The 15,282-nt window shown below is 38.2% G+C and overlaps 1 long non-coding RNA gene and 1 pseudogene across 1 annotated transcript; both read left to right on the plus strand.

Moving 5' to 3' along the window:
* The first annotated feature begins 47 nt into the window (after window positions 1-47).
* LOC139189046 (uncharacterized) lies at window positions 48-1,847 on the plus strand. The gene is made up of 2 exons (XR_011572522.1): window positions 48-1,124; window positions 1,303-1,847. It is a non-coding gene; the product is annotated as an uncharacterized lncRNA (long non-coding RNA).
* Window positions 1,848-12,251: 10,404 nt separating this feature from the next.
* LOC103439237 (aspartate aminotransferase, cytoplasmic-like) lies at window positions 12,252-13,455 on the plus strand (annotated as a pseudogene).
* The last annotated feature ends 1,827 nt before the right edge of the window (window positions 13,456-15,282 follow it).

A 15,282-nucleotide genomic window follows, 5' to 3' on the forward strand; every position in this document is an offset into this window, starting at 1 on the left:
TTAGTGGTTTAGAATGATTTAGATTATAATATATTTATATATGTTTTATGTTGCTTTGTTGATCTCTTAACATAAATTTGACTTGTAACCTTTTATACGACTACTTTGGATTGATTCTTAAGATTTACATGTTGATAATTTAGGAAAAAAGCTAGTTCGAGAATGAGGGACTCTTTCGTTTTTATATTTTTGGTCATTTGGATGTTCTTTTTAGTTTTTCAAGTTTGAAGACTAATTTAGTTGTTTAGTGGATTATCTTTTTAAATGTTTGAAGTTTATTGAAATAAATTTGAACTTGAATAGTATAATTGAATGCTTATTTTATAATATTTACATATATTTATTTATTTATATTATTTTTAATTGCCGTATCCTTGTCATATCGTGTCTTCATTTTTAGAAATTTAACGTATCCCAGTATCATGTCATATTCCCGTATCCGTGTCCGTGTCCATGCATCACAGTTTATAATCCACGAAACATAAATAAACCTAGTAAAATATAGGAAAAAAGTAAAAATTCTTGCACCAATGGAAAGTAAACCATACCAACCTGCCATAAAGGCAATGGTCAGATTACCTAGTACACTTTTCTAATTCAAGAAATATGCAATCTTTTTCTCCTTGGCCACAGCATTCTCAGAACTTGGCTTAAACAAATGGAAAACATGCTCCTCCCCCTTTGCTTCCACCACCTCCACAACCCCACTCCACCCACTCTTTCTCAGTATCTCACCATAATACCACCCCCCATCTCTCAACCCACCTTTCTCTGCAACAAAAACCAGCAATTATTCTCTTATACGTGCAGGCGTGGACAGCTCATCCGCCCTAACTGGCTCTGTCCCCCAGAAATATGGATGGATCAAAACAACCCCAATCAGCTTAGCACCACCAACCAAGCCCTCAGAGCCTACTCTCAATCCCATCTGGTATGCTATATTAGCCCCAGCACTGTCGCCGGCCGAGAAAACACGATGAAAATCCGCAAGGAGGTTTAACCAATCTTCTGAACCGTTTCCATAGACATGGGAATCTGTAGAAATATATATTCAGAGAAAGAGCACAGCAAACATGAAGCAGTAATATTGGTGGAAGTCTTACTTTGCCATTACTCATAATCAGGTATAAATATACAAGTTTACAGAGAGTCCTAAAGGGATTGTGCAGCTCCCAATACAAATCCTAACGGGATTACAAATCTATAAGATAAAGTGATAATATACAGAAGATAATAATGGGGATTATGACAAGGGTATAGACTTGGAGGACTCTTTACTAACAGAAGCAACCCATTTGACAGCAGCCCACCAATCATCGTAGGCAGCCGGCAGAGGGTACTCGGGGTGAAGCCGGTAATTAACAGAGACTGCGACAACATTGGCTGCGGAGGCCAAGGAGTTGAGGTAGTTGTGATACATGGGGGAGGAGGAACTTTCAATGCAGAAGCCTCCACCGTGGAAGTAAACGAGAAGAGGGAGTTTGTTGGTGGCGGTGGCTTTGGTTGGAAGGTAGAGCCTGGCGGATACGGGTGGTTCTTGTGAGATAACGACGATGTGTTGATGGAATTGTTGGTGTATAACCCTTTAGCTGAAGCTTGGCAGCAAGAATCATGTCTCTATGTTTTGTTTCTGTTTGAATGTGAGCCATTGGATCATAGTCCACATGGCACTTTAATCTTGTATCTAGCCTAAGTAATAGAATAAGCATCATCTCATAGGATGATAGCAATGAATGGCTAAGATTGTATTGTATGTTGAAGAGTGAAGGATCTTCCTTCCTTCTTCATATAACGGTTAGATTGTATTGTGTGAAATGTGAATGAAAATTTGAAGAGACATCTTTGCAGCTTCCTCTCTCCAAAAACTCTCTCCATCTTTGAAGACAACCTCCATTGAAACACATATTGAAAACACACACAAACATTAACATGGCCTCAGAGCCTGGTTTCATCGTCTAATCTGGGCGTGAAATCTGTGCGATTGAGCTACATCTTTGAGCTTCAATCGAATCTGGAAATTGTGATTTCGTGTATCCAAGTCTCATATGGCTGGGTCCGGCAATGTCGAGCTTAGAGCTCACGTCTTCAATGGAGAGAACTATGAATTTTGGAGGATTCGTATGACAACTATACTGAAATCGTATGGTTTGTGGGAGCTGGTAGAAAATGGGTTTGAACCACCAGATCCGAAGTCTGAGAAAGCTGTGGTCGATGAGACGAAGAAGGAGACGACGGATGGAGTGTCGTTCAGTGAGATCCTGATGAAGGATGCTCGTGCGCTTGGAATGATACAAGGTGCAGTATCGGATCAGATCTTTCCCAGAATCGTGAATGAAGAGACATCCAAAGGAGCTTGGGATGTTCTAAAGGGTGAATTCCGAGGAGATAAACAAGTAAGAAATGTAAAATTGCAAGGTTTACGTAGAGATTTTGAATATACTCGTATGAAGGATAGTGAATCATTATCTGTGTATCTCTCTAGATTGTTTGATATCATGAATCAAATGAAAAGTTATGGAAAATAACTATCTAGGGAGAGAATTGTGCAGAAATTACTTATTAGTCTTCCGAAAACATATGATACAATTTGTTCTGTAATTGAGCATTCTAGAGATCTTGAAATTATTGAGGTTCAAGAGGTGGTAGCCTCTCTAAAAGGATTCGAACAGAGGCTTGATTTACACACTGAGTCTTCGACTGAGAGGGCATTTGCAAGTTTAAATGTAGCATCTAAGGGTGTCAAAAGTGGTGGATTTTCTGGGAATCAAAATTCTCAAGAGAGTTGGAAATCAAGGGGAAAAAATTGGGATTATAAACCAAACCATGTTAAAAAGCAGAGTAATACTCAAAGGAATTGGGATCACAAACCCAATTATCCTCAGAGACAGAACAATACTCAAAGGAATTGGGATCATAGGCCTAATTATGTCCAGAAGCAAAACAATGTTCAGGGTGATTGTAAGTGGTGTGACAGGTTGCACTATGGGAAGTGTTGGTATGAAGGTAAACCAAAGTGCACAGGCTGTGGTAAGCCAGGTCATTCTATGAGAGACTGTCATGAGAATAAAGGAGTGCAGAAAGTTAATTATGTGAAGCAAATGGGAGAAATAGGATCACTGTTTTATGCCTGCAATGCAGTGACCGATGTGCAAGTCAATAACTCATGGTACATTGATAGTGGTTGTAGTAACCACATGACAGGAGATGAGAGATTATTGGTCAATGTTCAGAGAGATTTGACCTCCAAAGTAAAGATGGGAACTGGAGAAATTTGTCAAGTGGCAGGAAAGGGAACCTTGGTGATTGAAACTAAATTGGGAAGAAAACATATACAAGAAGTAATACTTGTTCCTGGACTTGAGGAAAACCTTCTAAGTGTTGGACAAATGATGGAAAACGGTTATTATTTGTTGTTTGGAGGTGATGTAGTGAATATTTTTTATGGATGGTCACTGGATAATTTAGTAGTGAGGGTACATATGACCAACAATCGATGTTTTCCTTTGACAATGTTGTCTGCAACACAGTATGCACTAAGAGCAGGTATCACACATTGTTCTCAGATATGGCATAAGAGGTTGGGTCATTTGAATGAGAGAAGTCTCAAGGTACTTGAAGAACAGGGGTTGGTGCATGGATTACCTAAACTAGAAATGTCCCAAAGTGTGTGTGAAGGTTGCATGTTGGGTAAACAACACAGAGACTCATTCCCTTCTCAATCGACTTGGAGAGCTAAAGATCCACTGGAGTTGATTCATACAGATATCTGTGGTCCAATGCAAGTAGAGTCTCATTCTGGAAACAAATATTTTTTGTTGTTTACAGATGACTGCACAAGGATGTCATGGGTGTATTTTTTGAGAAACAAGTCTGAAGCGTTTGAATGTTTCAAAAAGTTCAAGGCAATGTGTCACGCCCCAAACCCGGGGTCGGTAGTAAAATAAGACCCCGCGCCCGAAACGCGAGTAAAAGTAAAAATAAATAAAAGGAAATCGACACGGGTTGAAAAATGAAATCCTCTTATTAAAATAACTCCATAATCCTTACAGGGTGTACAAAAGTAATAAATTAAAATCCTTAAACTTCTCCTCAATCACAACCTCAGCTCTTCTAACACATGTCTTGCCAAATAACATCTGACTTGCCAAATAGCTCATCTGTAACATAATAGGTGAGGAGTGAGCAACAACCACCGTCGCTCAGTGAGTAGAATATATAATATGCCAGTCAAGCTTGCCATTTTAATCATACTATAAAATAGGATAATAATATCAAATAATTATACACATAATGCCATATCACATCATCCCTTTACGTGTCCATTATATCCTTCATAAATTGTAACTCACCACGTGACCCCTAATGGCCATTTGCCCTAATGTCCCCGTGTGCAACTTACATTTATCCCTCGGATTAATGCAACACCAAAGTTTTCATGCTCCATGAACATTTCCAAATAATCCACATATCACGATATATAATAACTCCAAAACATTTCAACAAATCCAACATGCTTGACTTGAAATAGATAGAGATTTATAAATAGATAAAACCCACAATAGTTCGTGGTTTTCATTTATCGAAAATAAGAACTTTTAAACACATTACATAAACCACTCACCTTGATAATCCAAGCTTTGGCAAGACAACCCAACTAACATCTCCACACACCTCAAACTCTCTAACCCTAGCTCGCTATCTCTCTCTATACATATATACATACATACATATATACATACATACATACATACATATATACATATATACATACATACATATATACATACATATATACATATATACATACATACATACATATATACATATATATATATATATATAATATAGACACATATAGAAAACTATTGCATGCACTGCATGCTGCCATTCTTTCGCAGGATGTAAAACAATGGAGCAGGGCCTCCTATTTATACTAGAAATGAGGAGGTCAAGCTAACTTCTTATTGGTTGGCTTAGCGGCTAGAGATATAACAATTCAATTTACCTTCTCTTACAAGCTGCTGCGTGGTAATCTAAACAGGCAGTAGACTTAGACAAATGGCTGACCAATAACAGGTGGAAATAAAAGATAAGACACGTCCACTAAGTAGCTTCACATAGTCACTGTGTAGAGTGCTCACTAAGCAAATACACAAGGAGATAGCTATAAACTGTGGTGTGCCACGTTCGAATATAGCTTCCAACAGTAAGCAATCTAGCTATACTAATGAAAAGAACACCTTTTGTCCTCATTCTAACATTAAGGTTCCCCCTCCTGCTTGCATGATTTGTAAATGACAGCTCCTACTAATAAAAACATGAATTACAAGACACTTGTCCTATAAATGCAAACTAATGACACCTCCACCTTAATCCTTCCAACTCAAAACCTAGTCATGGTAATGGCGAGGTGTGAATATGCATAGCTACATGAATCACACGTGATGCGTTATGTAAAAACTTATCTAAGCTTCATTCTAACTATATAAAAATAATAATAATAATAACCACAAATACAACTAAAAATACGGGACCTTACACAATGACTGAGTTACAATGTGGATATAAGGTTAAATGTCTCAGGAGTGATCGAGGAGGAGAATTCCTTTCTGCAGAGTTTGACAAATACTGTAATGGATAAGGAATTCAGAGACAATTGACTATGGCCTACACTCGTCAACAAAATGGAGTGTCCGAAAGAAAGAATAGGACTGTGGTGGAGATGGCAAAGTCAATGCTACATGAAAAAAACCTTCCATATGCATTTTGGGCAGAAGCAGTGAATACTGCAGTCTATTTGATCAATAGGTGTCCTACCAAAGCTTTGAAGAAGTCAACCCCATTTGAAGCTTACAGTGGTAGAAAACCTGGAATAGCTCATTTGAAGATATTTGGCTCATTGTGCTATGTGCATATACCTTCCAATCTCAGACATAAACTGGAAGAAAACAGTCACAAGTGTATCTTTGTAGGCTATGGTTCAAGTGAGAAGGGCTACAGATTGTTTGATCCCATTTCAAGAAAGATTGTTCTCTCAAGGGATGTCACATTTGATGAGGATTATTTTTGGGATTGGAACTGCAATATAGATACTGGAGTGACATTTCCAGTTATCACTGAACATAAGAATGCTAATGAAATCTGTGAGGTTGATGAAAATTCTCAGTTTGAAGAATACAATGTTTCTCAAAGTGAGAATGTGCCTGAGAGATCTCCAACTTATGATGATACACCGAAGAAATGGAGAAGTATCAATGAAATCATGGATCAATGAAATCATGGCTCAATGTAACATGTGTGTTATTGAACCAGAAAGTTATGAGGATGCAGCTAAAGATGATTCATGGAGGAGTGCAATGAAAACTGAATTGGACATGATTGAGAAGAACAACACATGGCAGCTTGTTGAGAGACCATATGACAAGCCTGTTATTGGTGTTAAATGGGTCTATAAGACCAAACTTAATCTGGATGGCACTGTGCAGAAGAATAAAGCTCGGCTGGTGGCTAAAGGCTATTCACAAAAGCCCGGAATCGACTATAATGAAACTTTTGCCCCTGTGGCAAGGTTGGATACGATTAGAACTTTAATTGCCCTTGCTGCACAGAAGAAATGGAACTTGTATCAATTAGATGTAAAGTTTGCATTTCTCAATGGGGTACTGAAAGAAGAAGTGTATGTTGAGCAACCTCAAGGCTTTGTGAAGGAAAGTGAAGAAACAAAGGTGTACAAGTTGAACAAGGCTCTATATGGCTTGAAACAAGCACCAAGAGCCTGGTATGACGAGATTAATGCATACTTCAATAGTGCAGGGTTTGAGAAGAGTTCAAGTGAGGCAACTTTGTATGTTAAGACAAGTAAGGACTCATGTATCATTATTGTCTCTCTATATGTAGATGACATTGTATATACTGGTAGCAGTCCACAAATGCTTGAAGAATTTAGAAATGACATGATGAAACACTATGAGATGACTAACTTGGGCTTATTACATCATTTCCTTGGAATGGGTGTGCTGCAAACTGAGAACAGCATTTTTATACACCAAAAGAAATATGCACAGAAACTAATTGAGAAGTTTGGTCTGAAAGAATGCAAATCAGTTGCTACTCCACTTGCAATGAATGAGAGGTTGAGCAAAGTTGATGGAAGTGAACCTGCGGATGAAGGAGAATATAGGCAGCTTGTTGGAAGTCTGCTCTATTTAACTGCAACTAGACCTGATGTGATGTTTGCAGCAAGTATATTGGCAAGGTTCATGCATAATCCCACTAAGAAACATATGGGAACAGCTAAGAGGGTACTGAGATACATCCAGGGAACAATCGATTTTGGTATTGTCTTTGAAAGGGGAAAAGCTACTACCTTAATCGGCTATTGTGATAATGATTGGGCTGGAAGTGAGGATGATATGAGAAGTACTTCAGGGTATGCATTCACACTAGGATCTGGTATGTTCTCATGGGCTTCAATCAAACAAAACACTGTAGCACTGTCTACTGCAGAAGCAGAATATGTTAGTGCAGCAGAGGCTACATCACAAGCAAAGTGGCTGAGATTTGTTCTAGAAGACTTTGGAGAAGAACAAGTGGAAGGAACTCAGATCTTGTGTGATAATACATCAGCCATTGCTATGGCAAAGAATCCAGTCTTTCATCAAAAGACAAGACACATCAACAGGAAGTTCCACTTCATCCAAGAAGCAATTCAAGCCAAAGAGATTGAGTTAGTGTACTGCAGGACAGAGGAGCAGATTGCAGATATACTTACTAAGGCTTTACCTAAAGATCGATTTGTGTATCTAAGGGAGCTACTTGGAGTTAAATCAGCCAAAGGGTTAGAAGGGAGTGTTGGTGTATAACCCTTTAGCTGAAGCTTGGCAGCAAGAATCATGTCTCTATGTTTTGTTTCTGTTTGAATGTGAGTCATTGGATCATAGTCCACATGGCACTTTAATCTTGTATCTAGCCTAAGTAATAGAATAAGCCAAGTGGCATCATCTCATAGGATGATAGCAATGAATGGCTAAAATTGTATTGTATGTTGAAGAATGAAGGATCTCCCTTCCTTCTTCATATAACGGTTAGATTGTATTGTGTGAAATGTGAATGAAAATTTGAAGAAACATCTTTGCAGCTTCCTCTCTCCGAAAACTCTCTCCATCTTTGAAGACAACCTCCATTGAAACACATATTGAAAACACACACAAACATTAACAGGAATAATTGTGGATGTGCCTAAGGATCTCTCGACTCGACCATCTTTGTATAATTTGATCATCGGAGAAAAATCGTGGGCTAATTCTTCGCCGCTCATGTTTTTTATTCAAGGAACAGGTGCAGGGTGAAAGAGGACGGAGAGTATGTAAGAGTTAAACAAAGGCTTTATAGTACAAGACTCCAACACACACAGAGTCATGTCTCAACTAGGAACTACACCCAAATATCAAGAGATCTAACTAACTGATAATAAAAACTCTCTCCTCTAGTGAGAGCCTTTCTCACCGGCAGTGTGAGTGTCTCCGTTTTTTATTTTCTGTGTCGCCGCCAGCTCTTGCCATGGCAAGGCCAATGACAATCCCTTGATTTTCCTTTGTCTTGTTCTTTTTCTTTCTCCAACGGTTGTTTGTAATAACCTCAGCCCCGTTTCCTTCCACATCTTCCCACAATCTCATCCTCCTGGTACTTTGTTTGCCTCTATTTTCATCATCCTGAGCATCTGTTTTCATCATCCTGAGCCTCAAATCTACTTCACCTATTTCATCCATATCATTCAGTCATTTCCCCTATACCTTCATCATCACTTGGCTCCATTTTCTTTGCACCAATCCTAATTTCGATTCTGCTAGTTTCATCGCGATTTATCGCTGTTCCATGGGAGGGTGTGTAGAGCTTTGGCTCGAGTGTTCGCACCACCACCTTTGTTGGCCCTTGTAGGTTCTTCCCATTGTTTTCGCTTGTTGGCGCTGTCGTTCGTGGGATCTCTCCCGCGGGCTTCCTTGTTCTATGGCGGCGATCGTTTTGGTGGTTTGTGGAGGATGGAGCGACTTTCTTCTTCCTCAACTCTAGGGCTCGAGATGGTGTGATGGTAGGTCCTTGTGGCAAAGATGGCTTCGATTTGTTGGGAAGTTTCAGCAGCAGGAGGAGCTGCTACATTAATTGTCCTGATTTAGGGTTTCTTCTGTTGTGTGGTGTGTTTGTGTTGGGTCCCAAGGCTCGCTTTGGGCTTTGTAATGTGTGTTTTAAGGGTTCATTTTTTTCTTTTGTTCTTAGTGTGTATTTGGATCATTCTTGTGTTTTGTTTCTTTGTGGGTAATATACCTCCCTTTCTTAAAAAATAAAAAATAAAAAAAAACACTAACTGATAATTACATGAGAAAATATCGTATCATAACTAACAATTTTTCTAATATGCACTAGAGTTTTAGATCGTGGATTCTAGATAGTTTTGTGGACACAAAACGAGCAACTTTTTGCCTAATCAAATCTTGATGAAAATTTATGAATTTATACTTGTTTGGAAGCTTGAAGAACCATCTTTCCAACGATGTAAAGTTTGTTAAAAACCAAGTTCCGAAGTGAGAGAAATCATGAGTTAAAACAGTAAGTATGTGCAGAAAAAAGGCACCAGAGTTTTTCACGGGTTTAAAGAAGCCTTTTTGAACATGGTTTTGACCCGTCAAATCTCAATCAAAATCTATGGGTAAATACTCGATTTAAAGCTTATGATTCCCTCTTTAATTCTACTGGAAAATAATTTGAAAAGAAGCTCTGTAGTGAAAGAAAACAGGGACGAAAAAAGGGACTACGAAACTGAAAGTTCTGAAATCTGCACCTACAAAATTATGAACACTTTGAAACTTATATCTTTTGGTTTTCCAGAGCTTATAACTGGATGATAAAAATATGAAATAGGTACTGAAAGGGTTTGTTTTCAGATCAAAATAGAGAATATAAACATGGTAAATCAAATTGAAAAGAATTACTCAAGACACCCAAAAGTTAGAATGATCTCACCCTTAAGCCTTCCTCTATAAACTTAAACCTCTTTCTTTCTTCTTCAGGGTTCTCACTCAAATTCTCTCTATAAATTGAACGAATACTTGCCATGAAGATTCTTTTCTTGCTGTGAAGCTTCTGCTATTTTATAGGCAATGTCTTAAGGATGAGTAGGTTTGCCGAGGCAGAGTGCTGATAGGACTTAGGTGCAGTTTGGGATTGAGGTGCTTATAAAAAAAGCTAGGATGAAAACAAGTTGGTAGGGGTTTTGGTGTTTGGTAAACTTTCAAAAACAGCTTTCTTTCAAAGTTGGGGGTGAAAAGAAGCCCAAAACCTGAAGGAGTCCTGAAGCTGCAAATAGCAGCTTCCAAAAACAGCTTATTTTAGAAAACACGGGTGAACAGTGGACGTTTAATGAATTTTTCAATAACCCAAAATTGCCCTCCTTTCCCTCTCGCCTTCAGCTCTCGCATACCCGAACCCAGACCACTCACTCGTTCTCTTGTTCTCTCGTTCCAAAAACCAGCGATCTCTCTCGTTCTCTCGTTCTCCAGGTTTCTCCAGGTTCCCTTTGTAAGCTGCTCTTGTAAAAATTTGTTATTTATTTGTTTGGATTTTTCAATTTGGGGATGGGTGTCAGGAAAAACAACTGGGGATGGAGGGTATGTGCGCACGCCTCACTCAAAAAAAGCGAAATTAGAAAAAGAAAAAAAAATAAAAAATAAAGAGAGAGAGAGAGATAACTATTAAGAAATAAGAATCTCACGCAAATGCTGAGAGGAGAGGGAGATGGAGCAAAAGGGGAGGTTTGGCGAAAAGGGTAGCAGAGAAAGTGAATGGAATGGTTGCAAATCTGTGATTTTTTTTAATTGTTGGTTGTTTTTTGTTGGTGAGATCTTAGGGTTTTGATTTGGTAGAGTGGGAGCGGGTGATTTTTGTGATTTGGGGAAGTGGGTAATGGTGGGTTTGTTGTTAGGGTGAGATTTGTGAGCTGGGATTTGGTAATCTGAGTGAGTTGGGGTGGGTTTGGGGGGTTTCTGGGATGGTGTGTTTGGGGGTGAGATACCATTTGGATCTGAGACTTGTAAAAAGAAAGTGAGAGAAATGGAGGGAAAGGTTGGGAATTCAGTTTGTCTCTGGTTGATCTTGGTAGCTCATCCACTATGGATGACAATGGTGCTTGTTAATTGTTGAATTGGCTGCTGATTATATGTTTGTATTGACATTGAATTTACATGTTGCTACTTCAGTTGACTGGTTTGATCAATTCCCCGCTGATACTTTTTTGTTGTTGTTGTATTGCCTCACCTGCCTTTGCAATTAAAAAGGTAAAACCATACTTTTACTTGTATATATGCATATTGATTTTCTCCTGAAAGTTGGAAAATTAATCATGTTTTCTTTATGATGGTATATATTTGTACGTAGTCGCATATAGTGTACCTGGGATCACTTATATATATTTGTACGTAGTCGTATTTTTAGTTGGGATCACATACAAATACAACTGGCAAAAGTGTAATCCTCACTATAAAAAATGGAGAGTTTCTGAATTGTCCTGCAAACTTGGTTTGGTAGTTGTCTAACAGATCACCATTATAGTGAGGATTACACTTTTGCCAAATGTGTCTATTATGGTCTGTGTGTGTTGTTGGTTTACTGCGAACAAATGTGTCTATCTTAAATGGTGATGGCCAAGCTTAGATTGCATCTTTTTCCTCAACCTGAGCACCCAGTAAGTATATGTCACTGTTGTAGCTACTACAGTATATCTTAAATGGTGATTTGAATGTCTATCTGTATTTTGATTGTTCGTGCGTAAAATCCTTTTCGGTTTTCGAACCGAGGTGAGTCTGTTTTGGACCAAATTTAACATGATTACAAAGCTTTAGTATGTATTGTTAGCGAAATGTATGTTCTCTAATGTATGGGACTCGAGCGTGCCGACTCAAGCTGATGTTTGTTTCATTGTCAAAATTATGCACGTCTTCGTAACTGAAGGATTTTTATTTCAAAGGTAGTGGCACTAGTTTTGTTATCATCGTTTGCGAATTTGTTAATTTCTTAACCGCCTTTGTGTTCATGGAATGACAGGAGGGAAAACCACTTGTTCTGAATGTGGTGAGAAAAGCTGAATAGCTGCTCGTTAATGACATGTAAGCTATATCGTTGTCAGTAAATTGATTTTGCTATTAATTTAAGAAGCTAACATTATTGACGTTAAATGGCAGCAGGCCTTATAACGTGTCTATTCTTCATTATGCTTTAATACTCTTTTCATTTCGTTAACATGCCTCTTAGAAGACCTCAGTTCTGCCCCCGCTGGAGCAATTGTACTTCTCCATGTATGTGCTCATAACCCCACCGGTGTTGATCCAACTCTTGAGCAGTGGGAGCAGATCAGACAGCTCGTGAGATCAAGAGAAATTACCTTTCTTCGACGGTACTTATCAGGTAGACCACGTGTAGAGTTCCAATTTCTCTACACTCTAGTTTCTTCTTTTTGTTTAACATCATGTTATTCCAACTTCTCATGATGAACTGTTTTCTTGTATTTTTAGGGTTTTGCTAGTAGAAGTTTGGATGGAGATACACAGTCTGTTCGTAGGTTTGCTGCTGATGGTGGAGAGTGCCTTATTGCTCAAAGTTATGCAAAACACATGGGTCTGTATGGCGAACGTGTTGGAGCCCTAAGCATTGTAAGACTCATTCCATAAATTTCAGTTGCGAGTTACCTTATTTGGTTGCATCCCACTAAAATTTAATACGAAAAAACTCCATACTTGCCATACATCTTAAATTGTTCTTGATTATATTGGTTGTTGAAAATTCTACTTGAACATAGGTCTGCAAGAATGCTGATGTTGCAAGCAAGGTTGAGAGCCAACTGAAGCTTGTGATCAGGCCCATGTACTTGAACCCACCCATTCATGGTGCATCTATTGTAGCGACCATCCTCAAGGATAGGTACTCTTTGAATCTTGTTCATATATGTGCAAAATGACAATAATTGACTTGATGTATCATCAGCTAGTTATTGAACTCCGACCCAGAAATAGTTTTTCCTTCCCTATTTGATTTCTAATCATCTTATCACTTAATTCTTCTGTGGTCAGGGATTTGTTCAATGAGTGGACAATTGAGTTGAAGGAAATGGCTGATCGTATCATCAGCATGTGTCTTCAACTTTTTGAATCCTTGTATGCCAAGGATTAGCATGGCGGGTCTGAGCTCAAAGACCGTCCCTCATCTTACGGAGGCAATACATGCAGCTGTTACTCGCGCTGCCTAGTCATATGTTTAGAAGGCAACATTTTCTTCTTGTGAGCCGTCTCCAATGTTGGACTCTTCCCTTTCTACAGTTTTGTTGTAATAATTGTTTTACCTTATTAGATGAGGTTAAAGATTTCTCCGACTAAAGATAAAATGAAGAAAATCTAGAGGATTTTTTAGTTTTGTTTTCGACCTTCCCCATGTTACAATTATATGATGCACTCATGTCAAACTTTTCGTTCATTAGAAATATTCATGCCAAATTAAAAGTTTTTGGATCTTCAAATACATCTCTTTCGTATGCCATTGTTTCATAATTTTTGGAACTTTTTGGGTTTCAATAGTCCGGGAAGACGTAGAGCGATTTTGAAAAATGAATGGTGAAGATTGGTTCTAATATTGTTTCTAAGAAATTAAACGGTGAAAATTGTTTGTAAAGCTGGACTGTTTTTTAAAATTGTTTGAATAGCAACAAGTTTGATAAATGCATCTAATTAGACTACTTTCAAGGACATTAACAATATTGTACTGATGAATCCTAGCTATTCAGTCTAAAATATTTCAATTGAAGTAGTTTGTCATACTAATTAATATTTAAGATAAAGTTTATAAATATTTTTCTTCTAAAAATAAAGTATATTTAGTAATTCACTTTTATTTGTTAAGAAAACTAAATTATTAGTATTATACCCTTTTTGTCATTTCACACAGTCACAGCTGTTTTACATAAAAGTTTACCAAACACTATCATACAGCTTTTTTTTCTAAAAGCACTTTTACAAAAAAGTTTACCAAACACTATGCTGTTTTATTTCATAGCCGCTTATTCTCACAGCACAGCCGCTTATTCTCACAGCAGCTTTTTTTCAAAGCACAGTAATACCAAACCAGCCCTTAGCCTCCTCGACATTTTCCCTGAAAACCAACCTATTTTTCCTTAGCTGAAACTTAACCCTCATCTAGTCTCGGCTTTTCCATTCAAACCAAGACTCTGAACCTAGTCTTTTCTAAACTTAATTCTGAGTAATGCTATTCATACCATATTTTTGTACCACATTTTCATACCATCTTAGATGACATTTGATGTAGACAACCACGCCATTTGAATTAATCAGATTTAAATTTAGTTCATTATTTAATAAACTAATAATTAAGAAAAACTAGTTAATTAAATGATGATTGTGGTATACGAGGAATCTTTCCCTTTCCTTTCCTTGAGTTTTGCGAATTTTTCAAATGATATGGCTGTCCTCAAATGATGTGGTTGTCCACATCAAATGCCACCTAAGGTGATATAGAAATACGGTATAAAAACATGGTATGAATAGCATTACTCCTTAATTCCTTCTTATCTGGTTAAGCATAAATTTTGACCATAGCCCCAAACTTATCAGAATCAATTGCCAATCCTTAGTAGTTTTATTCCATGTAGAACTCAGCCAAACCTTGCTCAAATGTAATGTCTCCACGGTCCTTTAGGTACCGTTTGGTACGTGGGACGGGACGGGACGGAACGGGATGAGCCGTTCCGTCCCACGTTTGGTGCGCCTAAAAACTGTGGAACGGGTTGTCCCATGGGACGAAATTTGGCTGATTTTTCATTCCACCTCTTCCCCCTGGAACGACCCGTTCCACATCCGTGGAACACAAATTTATAACATTTTATGACAAAATTTCTTCTTATCTTTTTCAATATTTACATCATCTATTCCGTCTCGTCCCGTCCCATCCTGTTTCGTCCAGTCCCATCCCATTCCGTCCCGTCTGCGTACCAAACAGTACCTTAGTGATAAGGAATCAGCTAGGCCATCGTTGTCTTGGACTAGAACCCCTTGAACTTGCTGAACCAATGCTGGGCTAAATACCGTGCCTTCCACAGTACTATACTTGCTCTTGGCCCGAACTTTTATTTTAGGCCCAAACAGTAGTAGATGAATGTGTTTTTTTGAAAACAGACCTACCCTCCCTAAGAATATAATAACACGCCTAAGCTTCCAAAAATTAGGCATA

Source organism: Malus domestica, chromosome 10, assembly GCF_042453785.1.
Source record: "Malus domestica chromosome 10, GDT2T_hap1".
In the NCBI taxonomy this organism is placed as follows: Eukaryota; Viridiplantae; Streptophyta; class Magnoliopsida; order Rosales; family Rosaceae; genus Malus; species Malus domestica.